The sequence below is a fragment of the Pteropus medius genome, unplaced genomic scaffold, assembly GCF_902729225.1.
Source record: "Pteropus medius unplaced genomic scaffold, Ma_sr-lr_union100, whole genome shotgun sequence".
Taxonomy (NCBI): Eukaryota; Metazoa; Chordata; class Mammalia; order Chiroptera; family Pteropodidae; genus Pteropus; species Pteropus medius.
The window spans coordinates 100,482-110,104 of NW_024350923.1; the positions used below are offsets into that span (position 1 = coordinate 100,482).

Below are 9,623 nucleotides of genomic sequence, written 5' to 3' on the forward strand. Positions count from 1 at the left end.
GCTCGGGCCTCACCCAGGCACTGGGGAGACCACGCCTGTCCAGACAGCTGGGCTTGTCTTATGGGGAAATTATTGGGAAAATCCTTTTCTTCTTTGGCAATATGCTTCTGCGCTAGTGGGCTGGTTCTGCAATACATATGAGACTTTTTTTAAAAAAAAGTCGTGAATACCAATGATATAAAAATGTTTTTAATTCAGTCGACCTCTCTGTATAAACTACCATAAAATTGTCATCGGAAGAAGCGCTCAGAGAGTATACAGCAGGTAGTTCAGTGGAAACGTCATAGCAGTATTTCCGACGTTTAATACAAATGTTATGTTATTTTTCTGGATATATAGGATAAAGATCACAAAGTCCAGACACATAACATAATACTTGATGCTTGTGATATTAATCAGTTTTTTAGATGTGTAGATCGTGATTTCTAAATATTCATTTTTGTACCTAATTTTGTATTTGTAATTTTATATTCATTTCCTTAGAGTTCCCCCCAAGCTTCGATACACTTAGGGCCACCAGTGCCGTGTGGTCATGGAGGCTCCGAAGGAAGACTCCTCTGGTGGGAATGGCCATCAGCTGTGCTGTGCGTTACGTGGACGCTGAGTAAGATGAGAGACTAGAACGTCCGAGAGTATCGACCTAGCACTAGTAGCGGATTGAGTAAGGCACGAGGGTACAAGGTCGGCATATGAGAACCAAAGCATCCTGTGCACCAAGTAACCAGCTAGAAACGCAGGAAGCAGAAAGATTTTATGCATAGCAGTGATGCTCATTACCTAATATACAGGCTATGTGAAGGCAATTATACGTAATTTCTCAGAAAAATAAACATAAAATATACTCTGCTCCCAAATGAGATTAATCAATATTGTAAAAGTAGCAATTCTCAAGGCCGTTAATTCAGTACAACCCGAAGCCAAATCCCACCTAGAGTTTTTAAATAGAACTTGACAGACTGAGTCTGAAGTTCACCCAGAAAACAAACTGTCAAAGCCAAGAAATTTGGGGGGGAAAAGAGGCAACGAAGGAGACTTCGCACTCGCTCATTAAAAACTCGGGGCTCCCGTAGCTCCCACTTACGTTTGTGTAGCATGCCCCCGCTGCAGCAGTGGGGCGGCATCAGGCTGGGGGTGGCCGGCACCGAGCACCCGGCAGGCCTCTGCGTGTCAGGGATTCTGATCACAAGGAAGGAAGCAGCCCAGTCGGGGAAGACGGCGACCGAGCAGCTTTGGGGCAAGTTCATTGGTGGAGAGTTCGGCCCTTCTTTATGCCGCACGTGGAAGTAAGGGAGAAACACTAGAAAGCATTAGGAGAAAACAGACTCGTGCTTTGGACACGTGGGGTTAATGTATTCTTAAGCAGAATATAAAACCTGAAGCAAGAGGACAAGATTCGACTAAATAAAACTCTAATACAGCCAAATAAAAAATTAAAAACCCATGACAAGACAGATAAAAGTATTTGCACCATAGGTAACAGCGAATTATTGGTATCCAGAATATGCTAATAACTGACTCGACAAGAGACCACCATATGAAATACACTAATACAAAGGCACAGTGCACAGAAGAGAAATATAATTGGCCAAGAGACTTCGCGAGGCCCTCACTTGTACTGCTTATCAGAAAATGCACATTAAAGCAACAGTAACACATCCCCTTTTGCTCATCAGTTAAAATAAAAGCATTGTTTAGGGGAGTTGGCAGAGCCGTGCAGCGAAGATGGGACCGCAGCTCTGTGCTGAGTCGCTGGAGGACATCTTGCCGCCCGTCAGCGTGTAAACCCCTGTTCTTTTGGGTATCTGCCCGAAGGAGGTACATAGAGGGCTGTTCGTCGCTTCGTTGCTCGTACCAGAAAGTGACTGGAAACAAGCAGAGAGGAATCAAGTAGGGGACTTAGTCGCTAAAAGGCCGGAAGGGCTGGAGGAGAGAGAGGCGGGAGATATCAGCTAGAACTGAGGGGTGCCGAGCACCCAGGAGCCCACAGCCACTGCCACCCTGCAGGAGGGGCGGGGCACGCCACCCACTGCAGGCGCTGTCCCCTGGCCAAGAGCACTGCCAGACGCAGAAAACGTGGCTTCTCCCTCCCTTGCACCAGTAGCTGCTGCTAGTGCCTCCCCGGGGTGGAGCCTGACCAGAAGTCCAGGGTCCGGGAGGTGTAGGCTTCCTGCCCTGGACTTTGGGGTGAGTGCCAGCTGCCGGGAGACAGACACAGCAGGTAAAGTTCAGGTAAATGTGTACTGCAGAGCGCTGTGCCAGGGAACAAAACGGGGGCTCTGCCCACTGCCTGGGAGGGGAGGGAGCCATGGCATGGGACAGCGGCACGTGCCCGCACGGAGGCACACGTGCTGCGTCAAGAGTTCAGGACTCGCGCTAGACTGCGGTGTAGGCACAGAGTTCAGTCACCAGGGCAGGCCTGAGACCGCGACCACTGCAGAGGGTGGGCCGTGTGCGCGGGGGGAGGGAAGGGAGCGAGCTGCCGAGGCCACCTTGGAAGGTGTTTCTGTTTTACTCTAATTGTTCAAATATTTAACAGTGGTACCATATTGTTCGTAATTTTTAAAATACAAAAATTACGCATTTTTAAAAAGACATATGAAAGCTGCTTGGGACCCACTGAATTTGCGTGGGTTAACATGGGTGGGCATGTCGCATGGGATTCGGAACTTTTATTCTGCTGTGGAAAGGCCAGCCAGGTGACTCACGGACTGTTTCCTGTTTCTCGATTTAGCATCAACTTAAGGTCGAAGCGTTTGGGGTTAACTTTTTATGTCACACATTACCTGCCTTTCCCTCTCTGCTTTTTTACTATGGAAACAAAAAGAATTAGAGAGACACTAAATATAAATATAATACTTTCACAGGTTGATATCCATGTGCTTAAAAAACTAATTCACGTTATTATACGTCTTGACGGAATTCTAGGCATCCGCTAAAAAGAACAAAGCTTTGTGTGTCCTGATGTGGAATGATTAGGGAATACTGAGTGAGAAACCGAGGTGGAGATGTGTTTATAAATTTTTTCCTGCTATGCGCACACACGTGCGAAATGCCTGTTTGTTTTTAATTTAGAGGATCGATTACGTTCCCCTGATTTGGGGAAGACAGTTACCCACGGCAGATGTGGGAGGTGTGACCGAGAAAGGAAACGCCCCGTCCGCTGCTGCGGGAGCAGGGAGGCTGCTCTTTCTGCAGGCGCGAAAGCTCGGCCTCTAGTGTGGCTGTCACGTCCTGCTTCAGGGCTCCCGGCGCTGTCCCCCCACCATGTACATTTGCACACATGCACACACCTGTACAGGTACGTGCACATGTATGCACATGCATATGTGCACACGTGTACACGTATAACTCTCCACCCAAAAGTAAAACACACTTTTCGGGTGCACACGAAACATTCACTAGATATACCACAGCTCAGGAGATTTAAAAGAATTGGAATCATATATGGTATATGACTTTTTGGTATTAAGTTAGAGATCCCTAACAGACAGATAGTAAGAAATTCTCCAGAAACTTAGAAATTAATTAGTTTGCTTCTAAATAGTTTATAGGTCATATACACATATACATATACAAAGAGGAAGTCTTAGGGGAAATTAGTAAATAACTTGAACTAAAACAAAATGTCAAAGTTCATACGGTGCAGATAAGGCAGCACTTGGAGGGAAATATATAGCACTAAATGCCTACATTACAAATCGAGTAAGCATCCATCTTAAGAAACTATACAACGAAGACTAAAAAAACTCAAAGCAAGCAGGAGGAAGGAAATAATGCAGAACAGATATCAACAAAATTGAAAACAACAGAAAAATCAATGAAAACAAAAGCTCATTCTCTGAAAATATCGATACATTGATAAGTCTTTAATAAGATAGATAAAAATGAAAGAAGACATGATTTCCCAATCTCAGGAAAGAGGCTATCTCTACAGGCCAGGGAGACATGAAAAGAATAAGAAGGGAACACTAAAAACAGCCACGCACACACAAGCTGACAACTTAGATGAAATGGACCAGTTCAAAAAACCACGAACTTGCAAAACTCACTCAAGATGACATAGGAACTGGGATGGTCCTTACAATATGTGTTTTTTTTCCCAACACCACCAAGCACGTCTGCAATTTTCCAATTTTTGTGGGACACTGACTGGGTGTCCCATATATTTGACTTAATTCTGACACTATTGACCTGGAGATGGCACCTGATCCCACAGTCAAGGGCTCAGTCCCATAAGCTGCCCCTACTTACAGATGCCAGTCCAGGTTGTCACCTCTGCTCCCGACTGACAGGCTATAAATTGGAGGTTGTCATGACCCCCTTCTCAGGCTTGATCCATTTGTTCGAATGACTTCCAGAACTCAGGAAACCCATTAAGTTACGAGCGCCCCAGTTTGTTGAGAGGATGTGAAAGGGTACTATCGGGCAGCCAGGGGAAGAGACGAGGAGGCCAAGGGCTGGAGGGTCCCTAACGGGAGCATCAGTGCCGTGGAGTTTGGGCCCTGGGCCTGGCTGGCTTTCTGGTTCCCCAGTCTGGAAACTCTCTGAGCCCCCTCCTGTTGGGTTTTTAAGGAGACTCCAACCCTCTAATCCTGGTTGGCTCCCCTGGCAACCAGCTCCCATCCTTAGAGGATTTAAGTCTCATTAACATAAAGCCAGGTGCGGTTGAAAGGGGCTTGTGAACACCCATTTCACCTTCTTGGCTCTGAATCAATTTCACCTGAGGACAAAAGGCCCCATGTTGTATCAGAAGACGCTTCCATTGCTCTTAGCACTCGGGAAATTTCAAAGCTTTGAGGAGCTACGAGCCAATCGTGGATGAAGACCAGATATGTGTGTATCAGAAATTAAAACATCACAGCCTTATCACCATTTTAAAAATTGAATTTGTAGTTACACCTACGGAAAAAGGCATCTCCAGATCCAATGGCAAATTCTGCCAAACATTTAACGAAGTAACACCAATTCTATTCAGTCTCTTCCAGAAAAACAGAAGAGAGGATGCGCCCCAACTCACACCATGGGGACAGCATTTCCGACGTGCCCACCCCTAAGAATACAGACCAAAACTACAGACCAATATCCCGCATGAACCAAATGCGAAAATCCTCAACAAAGTATGATCATCGAACACTATAGTATATAAAACGAATAACATACCACGATGAAGTAGGCTTTATTCCAGGAATGCAAGGCTGGTTCATTAGCTGAAAATCCACCATTATAACCCATTGTGTTAACGATCTGAAAAAGAGATTACACATCGTGATGCAGAAGAAGATTTGATGATTCATAATAAAAACTCAGTAAAACAGGAACTTCCTCAACCAGGTAAGGGGCATTTACAAAAACCTACAGCTTACGTCACACGTAATGGCAAAAGTCAATGTTTTTCCCCTGAAAGAAGGAACAAGACAAAGAAATCTCTTCCCACTCTTAGCATTCTACCGGAAGTTCTCGCTACTCCAATGAAAAAGAAATAAAAGTACATAGTCTGGAAAGGAGGACATAAAATGTCTTTATTCACAGATGTCATGATCATCTATGTAGAAAATCCCGAAGAATCTATGAGAAAAACCTGAACTAATATATAAATTTGGCAATGTCTCAGGATGCAAGATTGTGACAGGAAAATCATAATTGGAAACCAAAAAAATTTTAATATAATTTATAATAGCTTAAAAAGTTTAGATACTTAAGTATAGGTCCACACAAAACATGCGCCACATCTGTACATTGAAAACCACAAAATCCTGAGTACAATAATGCCTTAAGAAACAGAGAGGTATACCATGTTCCTAGATAGAAAGACAACATAGAAAAGCTATCAGTTCTCCTTAAATTGATCTATAGATTATTTGTAATTCTAATCAAAATCCCAACAGGACTTTTTGAAGGAATAGACAGGCTGTTTCTAAAATTTATATGCAAAGTTGGAAAACCTGCAATAGCTTAAACAATTTTGCAAAACAAGAATATGAGTGTGAGGATCACATTAGCCAGTTTAAAACGTACTCTGAAGTCACAGCAATCAAACCAGTGCGGCATCGGTGAAGCATAGAGACGTGGATCAGTGGAACCGACCACTCTGGGCTGCACAGGCGAGGTGAGACTGTCCACTGGCTCCTGCTGGGTGAAGGAGGGGCGCACATGCAGGCGACACCCCAGTGGTCAGCTTGCTACGGGCACCGGGATGCGCGGAGCCGGGCTCATATGGGGTCACATGCGGACGCAGTGTCGGGGCGTAGTGCGCCGCTTGCATGGCTGTCTTAGAGGGTGCTGCTGCGTGCAGAGGCGGCAGAAGGCACAGTGTAAGCCACAGAACGAAAGAAAAAAGGTGGTTTTAAAACCAAATCAAAGATCACATTCACGGATACGTGCAAAATTATATGTATGGGTGGCATTGTCCCCAGCCCTGGCCCTGCACTGGGCATTGTCCCCAGGCTCTGGCCCTGCACTGGCTGGCACTTTGGCCCCTGTGGTGCCCCTCCCCCATACCACTGCGTGGACAGGGCACCCTTCCCAGTGGGAAGCCCGCGGGGGTCCACTCTGCTCCGGTGGAGGGATGGGGGCCAGCTGAAGGTTCGCTCTACGGCAGCTGGGCCCCCCCAGCCCTAGTGTTCCCGAAGCCTATGTTTGGGTGACGCCACTTTTCTCAAGGGAGCTATGAACAGAAAACGCCCTGAGCTGTGGCTCTGCGCTGACTGCTCTGCCACGTGACTGGTGGCCACAGCGCTGGGCCTGTCGGCGCAGACCGCGGGGACGATGTGGCCCTTTTCCTCCTGCTTCGCTCCTCGAGGACATGGTCAGTGCCAGTTGAAGGCCCAGGGGTCTGTGTGTCCGGGATGACCTCCGTGATGGGATATTTGAAAGCAGAGATGCCGAGAACAGCCGGCAGTGACAGTGTGTGAGTGGACGCTGTCCCTGTCTGCAGCGAGGGGGCTGCAGCCGCCCAGGCTCTCGGGCCGGGCAGTGAAGGGCAGCCTGCTGGACAAGCTCCAGACGGGAGGGGAGGAGTGGGGCGCTGCTGGGCACAGAAACGGGGGCCGTGTGTGTTTGTCTACTGAGCATTTTGAGAAAATGGTAGGTCCACGTGCAGCTGTGAGAAACAGTACAGGGAAGTCCCTGGGCCCTCCGCCCGGCCTCCTCCTGGGACGTGGGCACTGGCAGGCCAAGGTCATCTGTCACCTTCAGGGTCTCCCCACCGCCCTCATCCTTAACCCCTGGCACCCACTGGTCTGTTCTCCGTCTATGATGTCATTTCCGTCTATGATGTTGGCCGTGGCCCGGAAAGCCTACCACTCAGTGTCCCCCCCAGCAGCCGCCCCAGCGCCGGAGCTCAGAGCGAAGAGTCTGTCACCACAAAAGTCCGGTCACAGTCACGGCCCCCTTAGGAGGAACGTCTGCACCTGCCGGCCGCGGCTGCGTAGCCTCCGTCTCGCCCAGCTGTGCGGACCCAGCAGCCTCGCTTCTGGCCGCCTCCAGGCTGACCTCTTATTTCTCTCCCTAGCTGTAGGGCTTCTGTTCCTCCAGACCCCAGGCGACTCTGCCGGCTGTTCGCTTTGTGGTTTTCACAATTTCGGTGTGGTCGCAAGAGGAGATGCACAGAGCATCTACCCTCTCTGCACCATCTCGACCCCGCCTCTGCCACCATTTCTTATCATACCCATTCTGACAGGGCGCAGCAGCATCTCGTGTGGCTTTGAGGGCACGTCCCCCTTGCCAGCTGTCTTTGGCGCAATGTGCAGTCATGTCTTTGCATGTTTTCTAGCTGGGATGGGTTTTTACTGCTGGGCTTCCAGAGTTCTTCTTGTTTTGGATACTAATGCCTTGTCGGCCGCGGGTCTGCAGAGACGCCCCCCGTCGGCAGCCCCCCTCTCACCTGCTAATGTTCCTTTTGCCGAACAAAGTTTGAATTTGGACGAGGTCCGTTTTATTGGGAAGAATGGGCATCTTTCCCGTGCTGTCTGCGATCCATGCACACGGGGCGTCTCTGTTTATTTGGGTCCCCTTTTATCAGCATTTGCCGATTTTCAGCATACAATTCTGTGTATGTTTGGTCAAGTTTATACCTAAGTGTCCCATTTTCTGGGGACTGATGGTAAACGGCACGCTGTATTTAATCCTGGTCTCACGTGTTCGTTAGGGGTGCAACCAGCGGGTTGCCCACGTTGGCCTTGTGTTCTGTGACCTCACTAAGATCAGTTGTTCCAGGAATGTTTTTGTTGAGACCTTGAGACTTTCCACATAGCCAGTCATGTCCTGTGCAGCTCGGGAGTTTTACTTCTCCCTTTCCAAGTCTGTCCTTTATCCTTGCTTCATGGAAGTGGCGAGCACTCGGGGACTGTGCCGGAGAGTTGGGGGCATGCAAGGCCTGCCTGGGGAGCAGGTCCCTCTGTCGCAGTCGTGCGGAGTTTGTCGTCAGCGGGTTTGGAGGGCCGGGTTTTCAGTAGCTAGGAGTTGGCAGGCTGCGGGACAGGGCATATTGGGCCGCAGGGGCCTTTCACTTTGGGACTAGGGGCGCAAGTGGGGACGCTTTTGAAAATCACCTTCTTTATTGGCTTCAAGCTGTTTTCTCTGGAAACGGTCAAGTGGCAACTAACAAAATGTGAACGTGAGTCTCGTTTATCTCCGTCTCCTCAGGACGACCGCGTGAGGCACAGGGCTGACCTCACGGAGCCGGGGGGTCTCCAGAGCTGGCGTCACGGTGAGCGGGGGCCATCGCGGCGAGGCCCTGGATGCCCGCCACAGCCCCTGCGGGCACCGGGCTGCACGGACCTGGGCAGCGTGTCCTTGCGCGGTGGGGGCTATTGGGAGCCAGCAGGAAGATGGGCATGAGGTTTCTGGCCTCTCTCCAGGCCCGCCTGGGTCCCCAACAGGACCTAGCCCAGCCCCAGCCCCGAGGAGCAGCAGGAGACCATCGGGTGGGGAGGCACTGCCAGCTCCTTCCAATGAGACAAAGGAGGCCGCAGGGGCACCGCACCCACCGCCCGCCACTGGCCAGTGGAAGCCCGTCCCCACCGTGCAGGCGGCAGGGTCACCAGCGTCACCTCTAGACAGGGCGTGGGAAGAAAGAGGCTCCTGGGCACCGCCTGGGGTGCTTAGAGGTGGTGCTGAGCTCCGAACTGACGTAGGTGACCCTACAGAGATGGCCTCACGGACAGGCTGCTCGAGGTCAAATGGGTAATCCTGTCCCCCAACCCAAACCCTTCCCGATTGGTGAGGTGTGTCCCCTGCACTGATTCGCCAGCCAGAATCAGCCAAGATGGAGTCGGGTGGCGGTCGCCCGCTCTGTGGACGCTCCCAGAGACAGCCCTGAAGGTGTCAGGCCCCCGCAGTGCGGCCGCCCCCTGGTGCCCGCCCGGTCCAGGGCAGGAGCTGAGGGTGTCCATGGCTGGGCGCGCCCCCGGCACTTCCTCCCTCCCACCTTTGGGGTCCCCTGGGGCTGAGACAGTGGGAGTCTGGCTCTGCGCGCTCCTCGAGTTCACAAACCAGGAAGGCCAGCTGTCAGGGTGTGCGGGATGGGGGTTCGGGGGGGGGTCGGGGGGCGTCTGCGGAGTCGTGCAGCCTTGGCCACCCCTCCCGCTTCCTCGAGCAGCCCCTCACCGTGAGCAGACCCCGCC

The 9,623-nt window shown here is 50.5% G+C and overlaps 1 long non-coding RNA gene across 1 annotated transcript; it reads right to left on the reverse strand.

Annotated features, from left to right (window-relative positions):
- Window positions 1-3,851: 3,851 nt before the first annotated feature.
- On the reverse strand, window positions 3,852-6,134 carry LOC120584656 (uncharacterized). Its single transcript, XR_005648090.1, has 2 exons — window positions 6,016-6,134; window positions 3,852-5,244 (listed from the first exon to the last, which is right to left on the reverse strand). It is a non-coding gene; the product is annotated as an uncharacterized LOC120584656 (long non-coding RNA).
- Window positions 6,135-9,623: the final 3,489 nt, after the last annotated feature.